This window comes from Leucopleurus acutus (assembly GCF_964270905.1).
Source record: "Leucopleurus acutus genome assembly, chromosome: 16".
NCBI classification, from domain to species: Eukaryota; Metazoa; Chordata; class Mammalia; order Artiodactyla; family Delphinidae; genus Leucopleurus; species Leucopleurus acutus.
In genome coordinates, this window is record NC_139158.1 from 80,793,586 (window position 1) to 80,805,361 (window position 11,776).

Genomic DNA, 11,776 nt, shown 5'->3' on the forward strand with positions numbered 1-11,776 from the left:
TGTTTAAACCTGATGAGGGGATCCAGAGGAGGTTACCTGGCAGAAAGGTGGGATGTAGAGGCGGTAACAGGCATTGGAAGAGCCCATAGAAAAAGCAGGGCACTTTCTAAAAGCTGGAGAGAGCCAGGGTGGTGATAGCATAGTGACTGAGAGGAACAGCAGTATGAGATGGGCAGAAGCCAGAGCCTGCAGAAACTAGTAAACCATGAATAACAAAGAATTTGAACATTTGCCCAGGAATGGTCACAAGCCATTGAAGGGTGTGAAGCTGGGGAGAGACACGATCTGAGTCCTGATTATAAAAATCAGGATCATTCCAGGTGATGAGCGCTGAGTGCTGAGTGAGAAATGGAGAAAGACAGAGAGGCAGAGAGAGAGAGAGAGAGAGAGAGAGAGAGAGGGAGAGAGAGAGAGAGGATTTAGGACATACGTGCAATCGTCCAGATTATGCTGGCCTGGAGGCTTGGATCAGAAGAGTGAAAGTGACCTGGAGAGCAGTGCGTGGACTTGAGAGCCATTGTGGAAGTGAAATACACAGTCGAGAGTGATTGATTAGATGTTGGCAGTAAAAAGAGGAGAGTGTCAAGAGTGACTTAGAGATGAATGACTTGGCAAACTGGGGAGACTGTGAGTTCTGTTTTGAACTTTATAACATTATTTCAAAATTCCCTATTTTATTGCCTGGGAATTTGTAGCAAGAAGAGAAAGGCATACACACACACACACACACACACACACACACACACACACACACACACAAGGACCACTTCCAAATTGTGCTTCACAATGCCATGATTTTCAGCTACATCTTTGTGGGAAGGGCCGCTCTTTCTGTTAAGTTCACCAGTCTATTCCCAGTGGCTATGACACCTGGGCATGCAGTAGGTGCCCAATAATGAGTCTATTAGAGCAGCTAAGCTGTGTTCTGATCTGGGATATAAGAGTCTTGGGGAGATGGCTGTCCTTTCCTTGTCCTTCCTTCCCCCTTCTTTATTTCTTTCTAAACTTGTACCTAAGTTTCTCATTTATGGGCTTTTTATGGAGTTAGACAAACTGATACTAAAGTTCATGTGGAAAAAGAAATATATAAGAAGAGCCAGGAAAAAAATAAACTTTGAAAAGAAAAGCTCTGATGGGGTCTAGTCTTAGCAAACATTAAAACATACTATAAAGCCTCTATAATTAAATCAGCATGGAACAGGTCCATATATAGACTAATAGACCAGTGAAATAGAAGAGAAAGCCTAGTCAGAAAGAGAAAAACAAATATCGTATATTAACACATCTATGCGGAATCTAGAAAAATGGTACAGATGAACCGGTTTGCAAGGCAGAAATAGAGACACAGATGTAGAGAACAAACATATGGACACAAAGGGGGGAAAGCAGGAGCAGGTGGGTGGTGGTGGTGTGATGAATTGGGAGATTGGGATTGACATATATACACTAATATGTATAAAATGGATAACTAATAAGAACCTGCTGTATAAAAAATAAAATAAAATTCAAAAATTAATTAATTAATTAAAAAAAGATGAGAAAGCCTAGTACAGTCCGAGGTACTTATGGAAATTTAGTATATAATGAAGGTAGCATCTCAAAGCACTGAGATAAAGAAGGGCTTTTTAATAAATGACATTGGGACAACTGAATAGCCACCTGGAAAATGATAAAATTTGATCCATATTTCACACCATGTATAAGAATACACTCCAAATAGATTAGGGATCTAAAGTAAAAATATGAAACTATACAAGTATTAGAAAAAAAACATAGGTAGACTCTACTTCAACCATAGTGGAGAGAAAGCCTTCCAACTGTGACTCCAAATCCAAAAGTAATATAAGAAAAGATTGACAAATTTACTACAATAAAAGGAAGAAGTTACATGGGGGAAAAAACCTAACAACATATATGAAATCAAAATACAACTGAAAACTGGGAGAAAATATGTATAAAATATGCCACAATAATGTCTCCAATGGATTGAAATCTCTAAAATTTGAGAGACAAAGTGGCAAAAAGCTGATATTTTAAAATGTCAAAAAACAGGGAGTTCACTGGTGGTCTAGTGGTTAGGACTCAGCACTTTCACTGATGGGGCCCAGGTTCTGTCCCTGGTCGGGGAACTGAGATCCCACAAGCCGTGCGGCACAGCCAAAATAAATTGCTCTGAAATTGATGAAGAACCAACCACTCGGGCTTCCCTGGTGGCGCAGTGGTTGAGAGTCCGCCTGCCGATGCAGGGGACACGGGTTTGTGCCCCGGTCCGGGAAGATCCCACATGCCGCGGAGCGGCTGGTCCCATGAGCCGTGGCCGCCGAGCCTGCGTGTCCGGAGCCTGTGCTCCGCAATGGGAGAGGCCACAACAGTGAGAGGCCCGTGTACCGCAAAAAACAAAAACAAAAAGAACCAACCACTCATAATTACAGAAATGAAAGTTAAAACACTGACACAGTATTCGTCACCTATAACACTGGCACAAATTAAACAGTGTGACAGTACATTCTGTTGGTGAGGCTGAGAGAGGCAGGAACTCTCAGACACTGCTGGTGGGAATGCCGACAGGGAATTGGGCAAAATCTAACAAAACTCCACGCGCATGCACTTTTGATCTGCAGTTCCTCTTCTAGAAGTCTACCTGAAGGTGCACTCCCAACAATGTGAAAATACATATGCACAAGGTTGTCCCTTGCAGCGTCGTTTGTCATTGCAAAATTTTGGAGAAAACCTAAGTGCCCATCCCTAGGAGCAGAGTTGAATAAATGATGGTGCGTCCACAAAATGGAGTACTGTGAGGCTGTAAGAAGAATGAGGACAAGTTCTACAATGTGATTTGGAGGGATTTCCAGAGCATGCTGTTAAGTGAAAATAGCCAAATACAGAAAAATATCTATAGTACATTCTCCTTCATGTAAGAAAAAGAGGCTATTAAAAATATGCATGTATCTGCTCATTTGTGCAAAAGAAATGCAGGATGGTTAAACAAAAAACTAAATAGATGCATTACCTCCATGGGGTGGGTGAGAAAAGGGTAGAAAGAAGTTGAAAGAGGGAACAGGGTAGCGGGAAAGGAAGGAGAGACACTTCTCTGAGTGTACTTTATCGTAGTGTTCTGACTTTTAGAACCAGAGTAATGAAAAATACACCAAAAAAATAAACATATAAGCAAAAAAATATTTATAAGCAAAATCAATCAGGATGTGAGGGAAAGCCAGATGTGGAATATAAATAGTAATAAGTTAACGTAAGCATATCACAAATGAAGTGGTAGAAGAAAAGAAGCAACCTAAGTGACTTTGGAAAACAGAATTTTAAGTGGATATTATAAGGCCAAAGGCAAATAAGACCTGTTTTAAAATGCTGGGCTTGACCTTATAAATCTGTTTCTCATAGAAGAATGAGTGAGCAATTCTAAGGTAATTTTATGTGTATATAAGGATAAAAAATAAGTAAATATATTACAGGTAATATAGTCAGGTTTCTCACTGTCAAAGAAAAAATGCACAAATTAATAAGATAAATAAGTCCTGGGGATGTCATACACCACAGAATGATCATATTTAACAACACTTGTATTGTATATTTGAAAGTTGCTGAAAGAGTAGATCTTAAAAGTTCTCATCACAAGAAAAAAATTTTAACTATATGAAGTGATGGATGTTAACCAAATTTATTGTGGTGGCCATTTCACAATATATACAAATATCAAATTATTTAGTAATACACCTTAAACTAATACAGTGTTATATGTCAGTTATATCTAAGGGATGTGTCTATATGTGGTTTTGGAAACTGGATTGACAGGACTGAAAGAAAACTGAGACAGAAGTAGAAATATCAACTTCAAAATATCAGCATCATCTATAATCTGAGAGGCCATTTTTTTCACTATGTATTATTTCTTAATAATATCACACTTAGGCATTCAATGAACATGTTTGTTATAAGAGAAAAAGGGACCAGATATCATTAAAAAAAAAAAAACTTAGGATGATTAAAAAAGTGTATTCCCACAGTAGTTAGTTAGCATGATATAACCTAGGAGTTAACAAACTTTCTGTAAAGACAGTAAGTATATATGGCTTTGTGCACCAGGAGGCAAAACCAAGGATACTACTAGGTACTTTCATCAGAAAAAAGAAAACAAATTTTTGTTTGTTTGTTTGTTTCTGCGGTACGCGGGCCCCTCACTGTTGTGGCCCCTCCCGTTGCGGAGCACAGGCTCCGGACGCGCAGGCTCAGCGGCCACGGCTCACGGGCCCAGCCGCTCCGCGGCATGTGGGATCTTCCCGGAGCGGGTCACGAACCCATATCCCCTGCATCGGCAGGCGGACTCTCAACCACTGCGCCACCAGGGAAGCCCCAAGAAAACAAATTTTGACAAAAGTCTTTGGTGAATTTCAAAATATTAAAAAAATTATTCTTATTAAATAACAAAAGGTTATTATTAAAATATATAAGTATAATTTTTGTAATCATCAACTAATAATTACAAGAGTGAAATTCTTGTTTGTGAGAGGGATAGCACTAAGTGTTATTCAGTGTCCCCCCATCACCATAGTGATTGCAAGTGTGCATTTGTAAAAAACATTATCGGTTCACCAAAAACAGGTAACTAGGGAGAGTTTGCCCATGCGCCATATCTTGCCAACCCCTAACCTGGCCCATGCCTACCCCTCCAACTTCACCTCTGCCATTTGCTCCCCTGTTACTCTGCCCAAGACCCAGTGGCTTTCTTTCCATTCCTCAAGCACCCCAAGTTTCCCCCTGAAGCTGGGGGCTCTTGACCCTTGCTGTTGCCTCTACCGGATACAGAGTCCCCAACTCTGCACCTGGCCAGTCGCATCATTTAAATCTCAGTTCAAATGTCAGTTTCTTAGGGAGACTCACTCTGATCACCCCATCTAAGTGCCAGCCCCGAACTCAGCCACTTCCTATTACCCAAGTTAATGTCCTTTATAGCTCTTTTCACTCTCTGCAATGTCATACTTACGTGTTGTTTAAAGGATTTCCTGTCTGCACCTCTAGTTGAAGGTCCGTGACACAGAGAGTTAATGTTTGGTTCCAGCTAATGAATTAACCATTGCTTGGCATGTAGTGACTTCTTAATAAACACTTGAATCAATAATGATTGAAGAGAGAAAAAAGGGATTTACTGTAACCCACATATTGCATATGCAATACAATGAAGGCTGGGCAGGAAAGACAGCAGTCACAGTGGGAGTTTTGGACACTGAAAGATTTCGCTGCTGTTCTGCTGGGATCCTGAGAGAAAGCGGCTAGCTGTAACCTTATAAATGCTTGGTAAGAACATCCATTTCAGGCCTGTCATTAACTTGTTCCAGGTCTGGAATCACCGCTAATGGTTCACCTCGCTTATCCTTTGACCTTCGGAAGCAAATGAACATCACATGAGATACAGACATTCACACAAACTTGACTGCATTCCATGCAAACTGTAAAAATAGCGGAATGAAACATCACATTAAAAATGGCATGACCCGGGCTTCCCTGGTGGTGCAGTGGTTGAGAGTCCGCCTGCCGATGCAGGGGACACGGGTTCGTGCCCCGGTCCGGGAGGATCCTACATGCTGCGGAGCGGCTGGGCCCGTGAGCCATGGCCGCTGAGCCTGAGCGTCCAGAGCTTGTGCTCCGCAACGGGAGAGGCCACAACAGTGAGAGGCCCGCGTACTGCAAAAAAAAAAAAAAATGGCATGACCCTACAATTCCCCCAAATGATCAGGGTGTCCAGAGTCATATGTGAGTCACTAAGTAGAAAGATTCATATGAACACATACTGGTAGCCAGTGTCTCTGAAAATAAAAGACTTCCTATTCTAAATGTAATGGTATTCTAAGTGGAGATGATAAAATGCAAATGACTTAGTATCAAAATTTAGTATAAAAGCTGCTGGGTATACGAAGAGATGAAAAGGAGAAGGGAAGCTGGAATTAGAAAGATCCTAAAATTATAATTGTCACAAGCTTAGGGGAGAAAATTAGCCATCTTACCAGACACTGCAGTGAGGAGAAAACTTGTAAATTAGATTTATAGGGAAGTAACCTCAACATAGACAAAAAATAAACAGAAAAGAACAAAGTCAAGCACCACTTGTAACTAACCTTGGAGAGATCAACTCTTTGATGGATTCAGTAGCCTACCTAGAGTACGTGTCTGTCTAGCGATGATTAGCTACTGAATTGAAAACAGATTTACGTGTAGTTTAGGACACCCATTTGCAAGAGCAACATATATTAAAACTTTTATAGAATAATACTTTATATGAAAGTCAAATAAGGAAAACTTTTTCTTCCCCTCAATGAAGTCAGCGGGGATTGTTCAAAATCGTTAGAGTGCTTGCTTTGTTTTAAAATCATATGAGCAGTTTAAAACTAATTTCATAAATACCAAGAATAAGAAAATATCATATACAATCCAATTTCCCTACTATTCAACTGACTTTATTGTCTGGGCAATGTTCATCTCTTTGTTTTATGCGTGTAAAATATTATGTAGTTATAATAGCTGTCATAAATAATTTTGTATTCTGTATATTCTTACTGTATCACAAACATGCTTAGGTGGCCGTATCGTCTTTATTGTTCTCATTTTTTATGACAGCTGAGTAGTCCATATCAACATTGCATGATTGTTTGGTTTTGTATTTTTTCCTAATTTTTCTTTATTAAAATACGGTTGAAGCTTTTACATTGTTTTTGAAGGGAAAGCATTTTAAATGTATTGTTTCACTACAGACTAGTTTGAAAATAATATCAACACAAGAAGAGAATTACCCACAAAAGTCATTCTGAAAACATCCATGTTTTATTTATGTGCATCTTCAATTTCATGTCACAAAAAGTATAGAGAGAACGTTGTACTCTATACTTGCCATTAACATTATGCCCAACATATTCTGTTTTTCTATTCAGTGATTTTTTTGTACCCTCTCTACAGTTACTGTGACTCACGTTACTCTATATTTTTTTCTTTAGGTAATTCACTGTTCTCTGAAACTGGTCCTCTAATGAACTTGTGTCCTGGTGCATTACCTGCTTCCTCCCGCTGAAATGTAAGTATCGTGAGGGCAAGAACCTGGCCTGTCTGTCCAGTGCTGTCTCTGCAAGGTCTGGAAAGGTGCTAGACCCAGACGGGGTACTCAATGAATGATACTGGACAAAAGAGTAAATGAAAATCAGAATGGTTGCAGAGCAAGTGTAGAGCTACGTTTTGAATCCCGGAGCTCTGACTCCACAATGGTTCTCTAATACACAATGGAAGGATAACGCATGTGCTATCTTCCTTTCTGTCATTCCCTCAATGAGGTGGTGATAGTGAATGTTTCTTAAAAGGATTATAACTTCCTATGGTTACAAGGGATTTTGCAGTAAATCTTCGCAACCCCTCGAGAAAAAGGGAAACTTAGATTCCCAAGATCTAGCAGTAAACTAAGAGTGGTCTAGAGATGCTTAGCTGTTCTCAACTGTAAATATTATGACATACTCTTTTATGATACTATTTTATAATATTTTAGTGATGTCAAAGGATGTGAGCTTTGAAGTCGCTTGGCAGATGACGTAATATCAATTCTACTAATTCCCAGCTGCATAACCTTGTCCAAGTCACTTCCTGCTTTCTACCTCAGGTTCCTCTGCTGCAAAATGGGGGACAATAATAATGCCCTTTCAGATGATTGTGGTGAGGACTAAGTAAATTGATATAAAAACAACCATATGTCTATATTTACACGTATTTGGAGTGCTGCATTGTCTATAGAAAACATTCCATAAATATTAACTATAATCATCATCAGCATGTAATGGTCAGTAGTTTTGCAAATCCAATTAACTTTTCACTTGTAGAATTTAAAAAAACAGAGTTCACAAAGTATTCCTTTAAATAGACAGGACACGTTCAAGGCTATTCCTCGAATATCCCTCTTACTTATTTGCATTACACTGTCTCTTGACTGGAAGAGAGAAGGAAGGATGACCAACGTTTTGCTGGAAATGGTGCATAACCATGGCTTTGAACATGCAAATGCATCATTCATGTGAATGTCATTGATCACGTGTGCTCAGGAGAGGTGGGGGGGGGATGTTAAGTGATGCTGCTTTTGACTATAAAAATCCCAGGGGCCAAATTATGTAAATTCTTTTGGAGCTCAAAAGAGTATCCTGCCAACTAGTGGATGTAATAAATGTTGTTGATGTTGTAATGAAGATACTTAAGTTTCTGATAAAATGGCTTCTTCTTTGGTCCTTGCTTTAGGACCAAAGGCTTTCCTTGAAGGTGAAGGGGATTTATGTTTTTACCTAGACTCATAAATTAAGTGGAAAAAAATCCTATCTGAGGCAAGGAAAGACTCTTCTCTCAGACATAAGCGTGTTCATAGGCTCTAGCGTATTCTTTCTCACAGGCAGCACCTGCTGGAAATCTTTTAGTAAGAAACGCAGCTTATTGTACTGACTCTCTTCCCACCTTTTCAAAAATTCTTTTCTTTTCTTCCAAATACTTGTTAAGCAATGATGAGTTGGTATAATCTGCACACAAATAAGAACACGTAATCATGGTCAGGAGACAATCCATTTTGTGTAGATAGAATTCCATGCCGTTCATAAAAAGTGTTATCCAGGGGCTTCCCTGGCGGCGCAGTGGTTGAGGGTACGCCTGCCGGTGCAGGGGACGCGGGTTCGTGCCCCGGTCCGGGAGGATCCCTCATGCCGCGGAGCGGCTGGGCCCATGAGCCATGGCCGCTGGGCCTGCGCGTCCGGAGCCTGTGCTCCGCAACGGGAGAGGCCACAACAGTGAGAGGCCCGCGTACCGCAAAAAAAAAAAAAAAAAATGTCAGCCACAGTAGCTTCATTATAGACAGAGAGGCCAGGATCAGCTGGGCTGCAGTAACATACTTCAAAACCATAAGAGTTTATTTCCTACTCATGCCGATTCCACTCTAGTCTCTGTCTCTTCACAGTCACTTTCTTGAAATGCTGACTCAGAGATTCAGACCTTTCTCGTCTTTTGACCTCAACATCTCATTATTCATCCTCTGTGATCACCACTAGAGGGAAAGACAGAGCCTGTAGAACTCACAACCATTCTGCGATGCGTTGATTTGCTGAAGACCATAGGCCACAACTAGTCATAATGCCCACACCTAACCGCAAGGAAAATGGAAAAGGTTCGGGGAGAGGAAAATGGAAAAGGTTCGGAGAGAGGGAGGTGTCACATAAATATTAATGATCAGTAGAATGTAAAGATACAATTACCAAAATATATTCTGAGAAATATGAGGGCTATGGGTATTCTGAAGAAAAATGCAAGAGGCCAGAAGCATCCAGTTAACTAAAACACTATTGCTAATCTGACCCTTTAAATTCCCCACTTAGAAATTCTCAGTGCACGTTAGCCTACTGTCAACTCTGAGAAACCATTCTCCCAATAGGCATGATTATCTTTGTTTAATGCAGTTTTTTTTTTTTTTTTGCCAACTCGATTGACCATAGAATAATTCCTTTTCACAACACCCATGAACCTAATGTCCCATTGAACTCACATTAGACAAATATTCCATTAGGCAACTTGAAATACTGAAGTGAAAAACATAATGGGCACTTGATACGTATTTATTGCCAGAACAGTAAATGAATGAATGAGAAGTCACTTTTCAGAGTCAGGGACACCCATTAAATCAGATTTTCGGGGATAAAGTTCTACACAACACCTACCTTAAAGCTGCAAAATAAAAACCCTAGGTCAAGCAACTAGCTTTTGCTTATAAGATGCTACACACCAATTTTGATGGGTTTTGTTGTTGTTGTTTTTGCCTCTGTGCTGACTTGAGTGGTTTATTTGTGTCGTCAGCCATAGCTCATCTGCCCAAGATTTCATTAGGGTGATTGTACATGTACAGCTCAGCATGTACAACCCACCCCACACTTCTGTCCACACAGAAATTTAGGAATGGAAAACAAACCCCGCATTGTGATGAAGAGAATTGAAATTAGATGTTGCATAAGCCATGCTCTAGATGGTGTTCCACGCTAAAAACCTCACAGACTCACAGTAGGGAGACGCAGCAACAGATGCAGTGCTAGTGTACATTCCACATAATCCAGTGCAGTGCGGTTTTGAGCAATGCTCAGGCATTGGAACAATACCTAATGGTTTGCCTTGGGTCCAGAGAGTGGCTGGTTGTTGGTGGCAAACCCTGGAATCTGGGAGGAGAAAACAATATGGAAGCAATATTATTTGCCATCTAATTTTCTATAATCCAGAAGGGCGTTGTGCTGAATGATAACACACAGAGGAAAGATTAAATGTAATAACATAATATTCAGACTGTGCATCAGAAGTTGCTACTTTTGGCACCATGGAGGCAGATGGCTGGCACTGGCCGTTGCCAGGAGGTGTTAAGTGGGTAAGTGGTACTGAGGAATAGAGTCATCTGTGGGGAAAATGACAGTCATGAACTGCTTGTAATGCTGTGAAAACTCAATGAAGTTGATTAAATGCAGATTGCAAAACTGTTTCCTGGACGACCACTGGACACAATCGTTTATACCAAAACGTGACAAGTCTGACAGGAAAACTGCCGTTTCTGCTGCCAATTTGTTGAGCATCTTGACAAAGAACATGACCAAGGAGATGAAAATAGCCCTGTCCTCCTAGCAGAGTCACCAGGTCCCCATACACACAGTTGTCTAACTCTGCGGGAAGGTCTTCTGGGAGGGGCAAGGTGAGCGTGATGACAAGCCATCCTAGCCCTGGGAGACAAATTTGTGTAAAGTTTTTGTGAGATCTTATCCTATATTCTCAGTGACCACACTACCTGTGTTAGATTAAGGTGCCTACCATACAGTTTATTTAGTGTGAGTGAGACAGAGACACTACAGTGGTAGCAGAGCAGTTACGTGTGTAAGGTCTGCAGGCTCATGTCAAGGGCACATATAGAAAGAGATGGGAATGGGGAGGCATATAGATTAGGGTGGCCCTGCACCAAGTGTGGTTCTAGGGCCCATGGGGATATGCCAACACTTCCTTACTGTTCACGATAAGACAAATGCAAAAATTGAGAGTAGAAATGTTTAACCATTTGACAATTTTGTTGAACCTCATACTAAACAAGTGGACTTTGTATAATTTGTGCCTTTTTGAATTTTTACTTTTCTGGTAATTCCTTTTTATTATACTTTATAAAAGTTCTGTGATGGATTGGGAATTTCACCACAGACAGTTTGAGAATCAACAAATTGGAGTTGCAGAGGCAGATTTAGTCTGCATTTCTTACAAGGTTTATTGCTTTTAGCAAAGTACTAACCTATCTACATTTTGTTTTTCTCAACATTTGATAAGTAGATTATATCATTATTAAATAACTGGGTATACCAGGAACCCCTCACATAAACTACTGAAAAATAATTAAAATGTTTAGATAATCCGCGCCTACTAATCTGAACATTGCACGAGGTGAGTGATTGATTAAGTTCACTTGTGGAAGAGTGAATGGATCAGGTAACACACACTTGCTTTTTTCCTGTATTCAGTCCATGCAGCAAGTATTTGTTAAGCATAAGCCTTGTTCCAGACACGGTTCCAACTGCTGAGGGAATGCAAGTGAATAAAAACTGTAAAGACTCCGGCCTATGGGGAGTTTATATATGATCAGGGGCTACAGTTGAGACAGAATAGTTATAATTAATAAGTAAATGGTATGATTGATTTGAGATTGAAAGTTGCTATAGAAAAATAAGAGAAGTATAGCAAGGCATGG